The sequence below is a fragment of the Meriones unguiculatus genome, chromosome 11 (assembly GCF_030254825.1).
Source record: "Meriones unguiculatus strain TT.TT164.6M chromosome 11, Bangor_MerUng_6.1, whole genome shotgun sequence".
NCBI classification, from domain to species: domain Eukaryota; kingdom Metazoa; phylum Chordata; class Mammalia; order Rodentia; family Muridae; genus Meriones; species Meriones unguiculatus.
In genome coordinates this window covers 20,171,945-20,186,168 of record NC_083359.1, presented here as the reverse complement: position 1 = coordinate 20,186,168, position 14,224 = coordinate 20,171,945, and the positions used below count along the sequence as shown (strand labels likewise).

The 14,224-nt window shown below is 43.2% G+C and overlaps 1 protein-coding gene across 2 annotated transcripts in view; it reads right to left on the bottom strand.

Annotated features, from left to right (window-relative positions):
- The window catches only part of Canx (calnexin), a 34,020-nt gene extending 23,531 nt beyond the window's left edge, over positions 1-10,489 (bottom strand). Inside the window, exon 1 of one of the 2 annotated variants that reach the window (XM_021651748.2) lies at positions 10,308-10,489. The gene's annotated coding sequence lies outside the window, so the exon portion shown is untranslated. Of the gene's footprint in view, positions 1-9,626; positions 9,643-10,307 lie in introns of those variants that run through there. The other variant, XM_060363782.1, reaches the window with a different exon arrangement.
- Positions 10,490-14,224: the final 3,735 nt, after the last annotated feature.

Here is a 14,224-nt window from a genome sequence, read left to right as displayed (position 1 = left end):
ACAAAACAGAAAAAGTGCCCAATTTACTATATTGATCAATTACATTTAATGTAAATCAATTAGTTCTAATGTTGCAGAGATGATTCAACATTGATTCAGAGATGATTAAAAGTGCTTGGGTCCTGCTTTTCCAGAGGACCCAAGTTCAGTTCCAAGCAATCATGTCAAGAACCTTACACCTGCCTATAACTCCAAGTCTGGCCTTTGCAGATACATGCACTCATGCACATAACCTCCTACAAACACATATAAACAATACAAACACATATAAACATATAAATAATTAAAAGTATAAATCTTTTAAAGAAACTTGGTGTATGATTTAGGTTCTTTAAAAAAAACCCCACTTTTTGTTCTATTAAGAACATAATAAAGGACAATCACAAACTGAGAGAAAAAAAATTTACAAAACACACATCTGATGGACTTGATTTAAACATACAAAGAAATAAATGAACTTCAACATAAGAGAACCCAATTAGAAACTAAGCAAACTGGAGTATAGTTCACTGGTAAAGCCCATGGCTCAGCACTTTGAGAGGCCCTGAGCTGAGTCAATGACCTGTACCCAAAAATTCTAAAGGCTACCAAAATATTTCCAGCAGGTGAATGGAAAAATAAACTAGTTCATTCATACAATAAAATATTGTTCAATCATTGTTGGGAGTTGGCCTGGTGCTATGTAAATATTTCTGGCCCCCAAGATCTTGCCCCTGCTCTGAAGAGCACATTCTCAAGTAAACCTATCTATGTTGTGTAAACCTGCCTAAGTCATTATTATATCTGATTGACTGATTAAAAGAAGTCTATACCTGGGAAGGGCAGAATGCAGTAGGCATGGCTAAGTGTCTTGACCCGGGAAATAACGGGAACGATGGGTTAGTGTGAAGATAAAAAAACAAAACAAAAAACACAAAACACATGGGCCAAGAGGAAAGACTCCAATAATGGCAGGAACCAGCCCAAATGAAGAATACAAACAAGTACTATGGGATTATGGATGGAAGATAGAGCAGATGAGGAGGATTAAGGTGGATGGCATTGGATGGGGCTGGGAGATGAATGGTGAGGTTGAGTCAACACAGATGAAATATCTGCCCGGCCCAAGGTAAATTAGGTGTTTTATTATTTGTGATAGCAGGTTAAATAATACAGCCGTGATAATCTTAGGGCTAATAATAAACATTATATAGCCCAACACTCATTATTTATTTACTATAACAAATCACTGAAAGAAGTGCTCAAGCACAAAGAAGATGCAGGTGAATATAAGAGTATGTTGCTAACTAAACAAGAGGCCAGACTTCAGAATCCCAATTACTAACATTCTGAAAGGGGAAGAACTATAAACTGTACCATAAAATAAATCATGTGAAGGAGAGGGCATGCATGCTTGTATGTTTTGTACATACATACGTACTTTTTAGACAGGGTTTCTCTGTGTAGCCTTGGCTGTCCTAGACTCACTTTGTAGACCAGGCTAGCCTTAAACTCAGAGATTCATCTGCCTCTTGCCTCCCTGAGTGCTGGAATTAAAAGTATGCGCCACCACATCTGCATTTTTAAGAGGCATTGAAACAATACTTTTGATTATGAATATACATGACACTATGCATTTATCAGAACCTCTCAACTTACAACACACAGAAATTTACTCTAGGGCTAGAGAGATGGCTCAGAGGTTAAGAACACTGGCTGTTCCCAAAGGTCCTAAAATCAATTCCCAGCAATTACATGGTGGCTCATAACCATCTATAGTGAGATCTGGTGCCCTCTTCTGGTGCACAGGCAGACATTATACAGTATTCTGCTGGCATGCTGGTGCACCACAAGCGGGCACCAGAGCTCACTATAGATAGTTATGAGCTACCATGTAGTTGCTGGGAATTGAACTCAGGACCCTTGGAAGAACAGCCAGTGTTCTTAACCTGAGCCATCTCTCCAGCCCCATAAATAAATCTTTTGAAAAAAGAAATTTACTTTAAAAATTGCAAAAAAACAAAACAAAACAAAAAAACAACAAACTAAAACATTAATCAAAGACAACAGGTACAATCAGACAAAACAATCTACAGCTGCTTTATTACAGACCAAGAAACAATCTCACTGAGGGTGAAGGGAGAGTGCTCAGTAAAACTGAACCTTTTAAAGTACCACACTAGCTTAAAGAGCTACTTGCCACCATGGCAGATGGGCCAATGATTCTGACACTGACAGGTGTGCCAAGAGTAACTGAACAATTGCATAGATCGTGGATGGAGCCACTTTTTCTCTGTTGGAATAAAAACTTACAGATAAGCAAGTAGAGGCTGGAAGAATCCACATGGCAATGCAAACAGAGTAAGAGACATTAGTATAACTGTTAGCTCACTACAGAGTCACATAAAAATGTTACATGTATTTGCATATGTATATACACACACACTCACACACATCAGTTGGAATGCTTACGTACTTCCTTGCTGTCAACTCAGAAGGCCCACAAAAATGAAGGATACTACACTATTGTAACCACCAAAAGACAAATTAAAAGATCTTAGTTACAATTCTAAGAGAACAGGATATGTAAGACAAGCCTGGAAGCTGGACATGGCTTGCTAGCTAATGGAAACTAGACATGGCACAAGCCTGTATCATCAGCACTTAGGAAGCTAAGTGAGGTAGACTAGCTAGAGTGAGACTCTGTCTTTAAAAAAGGAGAAAAAAGTGCTGGAAAAATGGCTCAGAGGTAAAGAACATTGGCTGTTTTTCCAAATGTCCTGAGTTGAATTCCCAGCAACCACATAGTGGCTCACAACCATCTATACTGAGATCTAGTGCCTTCTCCTGGTGTGCAGGCAGAATGCTGTAAAAATAAATAAATCTTTGAGGGGGGGGAAGGAGGGAAAAAAAAAGACACCTAAATATTTAGTGTCAGAAAGTAATCAATGAAACAACCACAGAAGGACATCAGAGGAATACAATTTACTGAACAAGTTCAAGGGTCAAAGATGAATCGTTTGAGCAACAAAGTTAGTATATACCTTTCAAGTACAGTATGAGCATAGCCCTACTCCTTACTTTCAGGCTGCACTGTCACAGCAATCAAGAAATAGAGGAAGGACACAGGAACTTCACTGTGTAGAAAACTGGCAGACTACCTCAGCCAGCAGATCACTGTCAGCATCAACAACAACAGGTCAGACCGATAGCACACACCCTTGATACCATGTTCTAGTGCGGCACTAGAACCCCTTGATCTTCCCCCCAAAACCCACTTCTGCAATTGCAGAAGGAAGAAACAAATCCCAAGGACAGTCTACAAAAATACCTCACCAGTTTTCCTAAAAAAGAAAAAAAAAGGGGGGGGGGGCTAAAACAACTGTTTGAAAAACTGAAGTCTGACTATCACAGCTATGAGGTATCTAAGGAAACCTGAGTTAAAACCTGGGTCATCTTTGTGTTTGAACACGTCTTTCAAGGATTAAAGACTAACCAGCTTTCCATTTTTTTCTATAAACATGTAACTGTTCATTTAAAATAAATAAATAAATAAATAAATAAATAAATAAATCCATGCCTAGGATGGCTGACTGTGAAGCCCCAAAAATTCCCCTGGGGCTGAATAAGAATCTAGTCACTTATTCTAAGGAAAAACTGAGATCTATGAGATCAAAACTATCTTGCCAAAAGAAAAAATAATAGTCAACTGTAAAATCAGGCTCAGGAGCCGAGGTTCTTGAATCCCAATACCCTTCATGTTAACTCTACATTACTTCTGCCCTAAAGACAAAGAATTTTACACACAAATTTTCTTGAGACAGGATCTGCAATGTCCAGGGTGGACTCAAACCTGCAATTCTGTCTCCCAAATGCTAAGACTACAGATATGCATCACCATTCCTGGCTGACTTTTCAGACATCTTTTTCTTTTTCCCCAAGACAGGGTTTCTTCGTGTAGTCCTGACTGTCCTGGAACTCATTCTGTAGACCAGGCTGGCCTTGAACTCACAGCAATCCACCTGCCTCTGCCTCACTGAGTGATGGATTAAAGGCCTGTACCACACCCCACCTGGCTCTTTTCATACATCCTAATGTCTAAAGTAAGTCCACATTTTTTTTTTTTGTTCACACCAAGCCTTTTTTGTTTGTTTGTATTTTGTTTTCAAGATAGGGTTTCACTGTGCAATCATGGCTGTCCTGGAACTCAGTAGACCAGGCTGGCCTTGAACTCACCGAGATCCACATGACTCTGCCTCCCAAAGTACTAGGATCAAAGGTTTGCAATTGCCACCGCCAGGCCAAATCAATCATTTAATCATTCATTCATTCATTCATTCATTCATTCATTCATGTTTTTTCATTATCTTTACATCTACAGTCTAAGCAGACAGCACACATGTTGTTTCCTAGAGTTTCTAAAATAGTCAGAAAAGAATCTATGACAAGGAACTTAAGAACAAAGCAAAAGAGAGTAGCAGCACATCTTTCAATTCCAGAATTCAGGAGGCAGAGGCAGGCTATGAGTTGAGGCTAGATTGACCTACATAGTAAGTTCTGAGACAGGCATAAGAGACCCATCAAAGAAAGAAAGAAAAAATAAGGCTTTGTTTTTTTAACATTTATTTATTGTGGGTGGGGTTCAGAAGAGAACTTTCTAGGGTCTGTTCTCTTTCCACCATGTGGGACTTGGGAACTGAACACAGGGTATCAGGCTTGGCAATAACCATCTTTACACATGGAATTACTTCCAAGCAATAAGGTTAAAAAAAAAAAAAAAAGCAAGCAGCACGAGACAATTAGTTAGAGCTCAACGGTACTCGCCTGGCATGCTACAAGCCCTGGGTTCAGTGCCCAATGTCGAAAACAGTCAGCAGATCTCTAAAGCCATTCTAACAAGTATTCCCTGGATTTGCAAGGCTCAAGGGGATGTCAATACAAAATTATTTTGCTCCTATACTTAAAATTATTTTGCTCCTATACTTATACTTTTCATACTTAATGACATCCCTGCCTCCACTGTCAGGGGTTAGGATTAAATACATGTACCACAGTATCTGGTTTACTTTTGCCAGTTCTTTTAAGTACATAATTACTTCAAAACTTTATAGATACTTTAAAAAATGATTACTGAATCACTGAAGATGACTCTGTACTTGGAAGCAGTGGCTGTAGACCACCATGAGCTCAAGGCTAGCAAATTCCAGGCCATCCAGGGATTCATAGCAAGACTGGCTAAAAGAGAAAAAGAAAACAATAAGCTGGCAAGATAGGACTGACAATCTGAGTTCATTCTCTGGAAGCCACATAATAGAAAGAACTCATGCAAACTATACTCTGACCTAGACACATACATGTGTGACATGTGCGCCACAGCTACCCACCATGCACAGCTATACAAACAATAGTAAAGCTTCAACTTTATTTTTATGAATGTCTGCATACATACATACATGTCTTTATACAATGTGCATGTCTAGAGCCTGTGAAAGTCAGGTGGTGTCAGATTCCCTGGAATGATGGCTACAAGCCACTGTATGGTTGCTGGGTGCAGAACTCAGGTCCTCTCCAGCCCCAATTTAAATTTAAAAGGAAGAAATGTAAGCTTGTTGAAATGTAGTCTTTCTCAATCAATTTAGAAGGGTTTGAAGGGCTAGGAAGAGACAGGTGTATTCCTGGAATCACTAGCCATTTAGCCTTAATTTAATAGCAAACCTGAAGCCAATGACAGCCCTATCTTAAACAAGGTGGACTGCTCCTTAAGGTGGTCTGCTAGCCTCAATGCACACACATACGTGGCCACCCATATATGAACACGTGCATACACATACCCTCGAAAAGTTTAGGGGTAGGTATCAATGGTGGAGCCTTTCTCTAGCATATGAACAACCTAGATTTACTCTCCAGTAATCAAATGATCATCCAACTGCAATCAAACACAAAACAAGAACAAACACAAAGCCAAGAAAATACACTATTTGCAACATGAAGACTCAGGCAAGCTTAACTGACCGAAGACAAAGCAGAAGGGCCTAATTTTCAGAGCCAAAGGCATCTTCAAGACCACCCACCTAACACATTCACATTTCACTGCAATCCACTCAGCTTTTATAAGGTTAAGTTATCTTAAATCCTAGAAGCAGAAACTTCAGATTTTATTATTTTGCAGAGCTGTGATCAAAACCAGAGTCTCCTGAGTGCTGGATAAAAGTCCTCAACACTCAGCTTCAGGTTCCCAATTTTCAAACTTCAATTCCTTATTATCAAGACAGCTCAATGCTGGAGAACAGTAAACCTGTCCTGTCAGAAAAAAACTGTTCTGGTTTCTCCAGTTTCTGTGTGGCCTTGGTCAGCTCACATACATCCAGCCCTTCTTCTTCCTGTATAAACAACTACTGTCCAATAACTATACTTTAAACAGATACGTTTATTTCATACGTATGAGTGTATGTCCACATGTCCGCCTATGTACCATGTATGTGCCTGGTGCCATGGAGACTAGAAGAGGGCCTCAAATTCTGAGTTACAGATTGTTGTGAGGTACCATACCAGCGCTGGGAACTGGTCATCTGAAAGAGCAGCCAGTGCTGTTACCCACTGAGTCACCTCTCCAAACCCCAATGACTTTAATTCTTGTAAGACTTTAAAAACAAACAAATTCAAGCAGGACATGGTGCTGCAGACAGAGAGACAAAAGCAGAATGATCGCAATTTGAGGGAAGTTTGGTCTAAATTATGATTCCGGGCCAGCCAAGGCTATACGGAATGATCCTGTTTCAAAATCAAACAAAAAGAAACTTCAACTCTAATTTCTTTCATTTATGAATATTACAGGAATAGCAAATATGACCTAATATTCTTTTTTATTCTAAAAAAAATAAGTAATTTTAAAAAGAGCATAGAATTTTTTGAAATGTGACTTCTATGTAAGCTATGCATTCATTCCATTCATTTCACCAAACTGTTGGTGTGAGTCTGAGTCTACAAGCAGGCATATGTGAAAAATGCATAGGTCCTTGACACCTGGTCTCTTAAAAGAACCAAAAGCCCACACTTGGCTACCTGGCCAATGAGCTCCAGGGTCCCACTTGTCTCCAGCCACCAGCACTGGATGCTGACAACCTGAACACAGGTCTGAATGCCTACACAGCAGGGCAGGCATAACAGGGCAGACATTTCAACATCTGAGCTATCTCCTCTGCCCTCATTTGGCATAGTCTTTTCAAAAATTTTGGGTGTTAGAAGGGAATACCTTAGGTGGCCTAATAATACCTACATATAAACCCCAAGGGACTCTACCATCACCATTTTCTATATTTTGCCCAAGAGTACAGAAAGAAATATGTTTATAAACACATATTCAAATCATAATCCCTGGTTAGCTACTTAATAATATGGGGCAACTGCTAATCTCAGGCCTGGGTTTCTTCTCCAAACCAATCCTAACTTCTACATCTTAGAAACTGCTTATGAACCAGGCACTGTGGCACACGCCTGTGAGGCAGAGGCAGGTGGCTCAGCACTGACTGCTCTTCCACAGGACCCAGGTTCAATTCCCAGCACCCACATGGCAGCTCACAGATGTCTGTAACGCATGCAAGCAAAACAGCAATGCACATATCAGTCTTGGGTTTTTTTGGTCCATGTGCTCCATTTGGACCCAGGAATGCAGTCCTGGGTCTCAAAGCTTGCTAGGCAAGAGCTATAGCATCTCATTCTCTTAGATTTTTTTTTTTTCATTGACAGAAACATAAGTAATTTTTTTGAGACAGGGTTTCTCTGTGTACCATTTGCTGTCCTGGACTCTATCTCACAGAGGATCTGCCTGCCTCTGCTTCCTGGGTGATGGGACGAAAGGCGTGGGCCACCGCGCCCAGCTAAAAAGTCTTTTTCCCCCCTATTAATTCACTTTAAGATGTGAATACCCAGGATGGAGGGATGGCTCTGTGGTTTGTTAAGAGTTCAGTTCCCAGTTGGGCAGCTCACAAGTGTCTGTAACTCCAGCTCGAGAATATCATGCATGTCCTCTTCTGGCCTCTATGGCACCCATGAATATACTGCATACACTCACACCAACAAACACATAAAAAAATTAATCTTAAAGAGAGTTTTTAAAAAAAGACATGAGCAACCCAATATAAAATTTTCTTGATTCAGAAGGAGGGAGGGAGGGATGGATAGAGAAGAAAAGAAAAAATCTTGAGGCTTAAGACATAGTTCCGTGGTCAAGAGCACTGGCTGCTCCTCCAGAGGATGCAGGTTTGATACCCAGCACCAACAATGCTAGCTCACAACCATCTATAAATCCAGTTCCAGGAGATTCTGTCCTCTTCTGTCCTCCTCAGGCACCAGGCACAAACACGGTACACAGATATGTAAAATAAAAATAAATAAACCTAAGATTTTTAATTCTCACCTAGCACTTGAGAGAATTTAATAAGCATTTAATAAGTACTTTCCTAATGAGTTTTACAGTAAGCTATACAGACTGCAGCTATCTCTGGCACTTTAATTATTTCTTAGGACTTTTTATGAGCTGCCAGTTCTACTTAGCCAGCTCCTTACACTTTCCAAAGCAGTTTCACGGTATCTGCCCCCCTCAAAGGTGAAGCAGGGAGGAGACTCATTCCCATTTTAAAGGGATATGAAGCAAAGCTGACATGTTGGATATAGCCATGCTTACCAACTGCCTCTCTACTCCCTTAAAACACTCTCGCAGGGCAAGTGACCTCTGCAGGACAAGGATGCAACGGTGTTGACTGTCAGAGCTGCAACTCTGTCAAGATGCACTTGCCTTGTGGTCCTTGAAAGATAAAGCACTACACTGCACTGTTAAGATAGCAAGGTGGAGAAGGGAAGCTGACATTCGTTTGACAGACAGACTGGTTAACTCATATTGTGGATGGTTCACTTCAATACACAGTTCATTAGGGCCTGGCTAACCTGGCACCCTGTCTAGCCTGTAAGCTTAATTACAGCACAAGTGCAACATGGGAATCGATTCTATTCGTACCCTCTCAAACATTGTTGGAAAATACAGAACGAACTTTTAAGATAACCCAATTTCCCGCTTTTTTAAAAGGAAAAAGCAATAGGGCCAATTGTTTTAAACAAAAACCAAAACAACAAAAAAATGGCAGGATCTTCCATTTCCTCAGGGTAAAGCAATTACTGTAGCTCACCTTTGTCCTCGAGTTTTTAATATTCAGCTCAGTTTAACTTCACACCACCAGCAATCACTAGTGTCATGACCAACAGTTAATAAACAAAGTGTCATGAATGTGTCTCCAGGTCCTGGCACACAGAACTTAACCCAATAACTAGTATGTCGGTGTAATGGATCGAGGCATTTGGACTACAGAAAAAAATACACTGCAATTACTACCCACTGAGCCTTCACTGTACATCCAACTTCCCATCCCCATACCTCTTAATTTAATACAAGGCCTTCGGGCATTCTATCCAAGACTGGGGACTACTGAGCACTGAAGTAGAAATTCCATCCCCCCTCCACCAAAGGAAAAAAAAACAAAAAACAAAAAAAAAACCCAGCAGATTAGGTGTTTGAACCGGGGCTTTTAACCTTAACTAAGGCACCAAAACCGGCCAGCCCTCGGTTACAATCCCAAAGTGACCATTTAAACTACCTGCATGACCTTGGGCCAGTCTACTCAAACTTCTAGGCCTCAGTTTCCTCCACTCTCTGAGCTGAACTTTCGTTTAGTTGTCCTGCGGTCCGGCGACTAGCCCCACTGGATTACTATCAAGCACCGAACAGGCAGGTGCTCTCACAGTGAAGCCTCAAGTTTCCCAAGCGCTACACGTTCTAGTACATTCTACTCCTTCGTCGGGGTGCTCCGGTGCGGTTCTTCGCTTCGGGCCTGTTATCTTCCAATACTGGAACTGTAACGCTTCTTTCTCGATTCACTTCACCTTTCCCCGCTCCTCGGGCTACCTGCTAGGCCCGAGTCTCACCCCACACCTGTACCAGAGCCCTCGGGCGGGCCGAGGCCGGGCCTAGGGAAAGCTCTCGACGCGGAGCCGTGGGAAGCGGTGAGCTCTCCCGGAGGTCACGGGAAGCCAGCCCCGGGACACCTGCCACGCCTCCCGACCCCGGCCGTGCTGCCCGGGCCAGCCCCGCCACCCCGGCCGTTCCCCTCACGGCCCTGAGCGTCACACGGGCCTGCGCCGCTCGAAAGCCCGCCCGACCCCTCGGCCGTCGAGACTCCGGCCACGCCCGACCCCTCCGCCGCGGCGGCGCTCTCCCAGGGCCCCCCCCGGGGTTCGTCCCGGGCCCGAGACCTCCCGCACACGCTCCCCCGTCTCACCTCGAGCCTCCCGGGGACCACTGGCGGCTCCCGCACCTTCTCCCACTCGCACACCCGACCCCGCGCTGCAGTGGAGACAGCGGCGGAGGCGGCCCGACCGTCACGTGCCGCAGAACTAAAAGGCCTCGGCTACCGCCGCCGCGCGAGCAAGCCCCACCGCACGAAGCCCAGCCCCGCGTCCGCCCCTTGCTCCTGAGTGGCTATAACAAACGTCAGGTCCCGCCCCTTTGCGTAAAGTCTGAGACTCTATTGGTAGATATGGCCATCGCTCGACGCTTCTTCCCATACGCCCCCTAGGGCTATTCTTCGTGGAGTGTGGTAATTGGGCAAAAGAGAGGCAGGAAGTGGTTGTTGATTGGGCAGGAGGAAGGAAGGCGGGCCGTCGTCAAACGGGCGGGTGCGCGCTCCCGAGGCCGGCCGGCTTTGGCACGCGTTCTCGCGTGGGGGTCTCCGTGGTTTTCGGTGGCTGCTGTGTCGGCAGCCATCAAGAGAAGACGCCTCGTCTACCCGTTGAGTTAGGAACTTCGTTCCAGCCCCGACTGCCTTTCGCTGCAGGACACATGGCCTCCATCAGGAATGGTGGGAGGTCCTTCTGGGCAGCAAAGGCCATCGTGCGCAGTCATCGCCCTGAGCCCGGGAGCCTGAGACCTCTTTACCCAACAAAACACTCCAGATTCACAATCATGCAACGTGAAGTAACCTTACCCTGTTCCCATGCTGTTTCCTGATTTGGGGGCAATAAAATCAGATTAGACTATAGTGGTACGGTTGAGGGAAAAAGAAAAAAAAAAGGCTGATGCCATGTGCAGATTTAAAATGCCTATTTCCATAACCCACCCGTTTTTCATTTTCAATATGCTTAAAACAAACAACAACAACAAAAAAAAAAAACCTGTAAGATTGAAGTGGCTACGGATTTGGCTACATCTTTGAACATCCTGATCGCCTCTTGTGTTTGGTGACCCAGAGTTTTGAATACTGGGGAAAGGATCAGCAGGTTTTTGTCATCTGTGTAACTACATGAAATCAGGTCTGTTCCTGCCACCCCAAAAGAAAGGCAAGCAGGGCTTGATGTTTGAGTCCGTTTAGCAACCGTCAGTTCTCACTCCCTTATTTTCTAGTAGAGAGTTTGCGTTCCTTATTTGTGTTGGAAAGAGGATGTTCAAAACAATTGGAAGCCAGGTGTGTTGACATCACAGACAACTGCCTGTAAAACTCCAGGTCCTGGGGATCTCATGCCTCTTCTGGACGCCAGGGACATCTGCACTCTGAGGTACACATATATACATATACTACTTACGTACACATAACTTTAATTTTGTTGTTGTTGTTGTTAATTTATTTAAGATGGTTTCTGGCTTGTGTTACCCAAGATAGCTTTGAACTTAAGAGAGCCAAAAAAACTAACTTCTACAGAGAGGTGGTTTAAAAAAAAAAAAAAAAAAAAGTCAGTAGTGAAGGAAGAGACCAGCTGAGGCAGAACTTTTCTGTCTAAAATTGACAGCAGTGAGACTTGGACTGGATCTCACAGATAGGCAAAATTTCTGCAGGTGAGTTGGAAGGAGGGCTCTTGAGATGAGGAAACAGCGTACGGAAAAGGAAGGAAATGAAGTTCAAGTGTTTGGGTGTTCCATATTTAAAAAAAAAAGTTATAGGAGCCATCAGGATGGTTCAGCAGGTAAGGGAACTTGCCACCAAACCTGACAACCTGAGCTGAATTCCCAGGGCTCACGTGGTGGAAGACGAGAACTGGGTTGTACTCTGATCTCCACACACATTAACATGCACACAATAATAAAAGTGAAAGTTGAAAATGAAAATGAGGACATGACCACTCCAAGTCCACAGAGAGACTGGAGACCTCAGTTTTCTGATCCTTTCAGAGTATGCCATTATAGGGTATCACAGTTTCTTGGATGACTCAGTTTATCCAAATAGCTAAACCATAACAAAGTTAGCAAGCACAAAGGGGTGGACATATATCTTCAAGTCAGTTACTGTTAACCTGAGTAGACCTTGCGGATTCATAAATTTTAGCAAATGTGCCTTATTCATCAAACACATGTTACTTATCTAAAGTTTTCTAGAAGCTTGGTGTTGAGCAGTCAGGAAAGGTGGTTGGGCATACATCTCTAACACTTAACTCTCCTCCCCCTTCACACACCCTTCCATTTAAAACACTTTCACGGCCTCCATCGCCAACTTCTTTTGCTTGATTAAATCCTACTGCAAGCAATAGTGCTCATAGTTCCACTCAATCCTTACTCACTGGCTGCACTGATATTGGCCATTTCTCTGGACAGGCACCAATCTGACACTGTCTAATTAATTGGTGAAAAAAAAGAAAAACCTTATTTCATGACAGATACAGTAAACACTTTGCATTAATCATGTCTATTCATGTAACTTGTCTAATTTTCTAACAAGGCTTTTTTTTTTAATTTATTATTTATAAAGTGTTCTGCCTGCATGTATGCCTATGGGCCAAAAGAGGGCACCAGATCTCATATTAGATGGTTGTGAGCCATCCTGTGGTTGCTGGGAATTGAACTCAGGACCATTAAGGAAGAGCAGCTAGTGCTCTTAACCTCTGAGCCATCTCTCCAGCCCCAAATTTTTCCTTTCTAGGCTTTTCTTGTTGGCTTGTAAGAAATCTGCAGCCAAATGGTCTTCCAGATGAGCTAATCTGGATGGTTTGTAAGAAATCTTCATGCATCGGAATTTTCCTTTAGCTACTAATACAACCCACCCAAGTCCAGCTTCATTGGAAGTTATAAATTAGCAGCTCTCTCCTTTTCTCTTAGTTTCCCTTGTTTTCTTCTTTCCTGGATATGGGTGGGTTTGAGGGCTGTGTGTGTGTGTGTGTGTGTGTGTTATACTTGCATATGCCTGTGTATGTGGAAGCAAGACAAGTATGTCCATATCATTCTCCACCCTAATCCCTAGAGACATTGTAGATGGGATCTCTTCATTGAACCTGAACTAGGCTGGCGGCCCAGCATGCCCCTCTGCCTGCCACAGCACTGGGGTCACAGGCGTGTGCACCATGCTCTTGTTTTAGAAAATGTTTTTACTTTTCCTTTAGTAATCTCAAACATGTACATTACTTCCCTTCTTCCTACCTTTTTGTTTTTCTCTGTGTAGCCGTGGCTGTCCTGAAACTCACTCTGTAGACCAGGCTGATCGGAAACTCAGAGATCTGCCTGCCTTGGCCTCCCAAGTGCTATGCCTAAAAGTGTTTACCACCACAGTCCTATTGTTTTTCTTTTTTAAACAATGTTATTTTGGGCTTGAAAGAAATAAGGCAGTAGATAAGAGCACTGGCCGTTTTCCAAAGGGACCCTGCTTCAATTCCCAATAACTCACACCACACAGCAGCTTACAACCCTCTGTAACTACAGCGCCATGACATCTGACACCCGGATCTGATCTTCGCTTCGAGAGCACCAGGCACAAACATGGTGTGCCAACATACATGTAGACAAAGTACCTATACCCACCAATTTTTTAAAAAGTTGAAAATTAAACACGTAAAAAAATATTTTCATTTGTGTGGGTGCAGACACGGCGCGCATGTATGAGAAGGGAGACAATTCTGTCTCCCAAGAGCCAGTTCTCTCTCTTCACCTCGTGAGTCCCAAGGATTGAACTGAGGTTGTCCTCAAGGCCTGGTGGTTATCTTAGAGTTACTACTGCTGTGATAAACACCATGGCCAAAGCAACTTCAGGAGGAGAGAGTTTGTTTTTCCACTTACACTTCCATGACGGTTCATTTCAGAGGAAGTCAGGACAGGACCTCAAACGGCAGAAACCTGGAGGCAGGAGCTGACGCAGAGGCCATGGAGGGGCGCTGCCTCATGGCTTGGTACCTATGTCTTGCTCAGCCTGCTCTCTTACAGACCCCAGGACCACCAGCC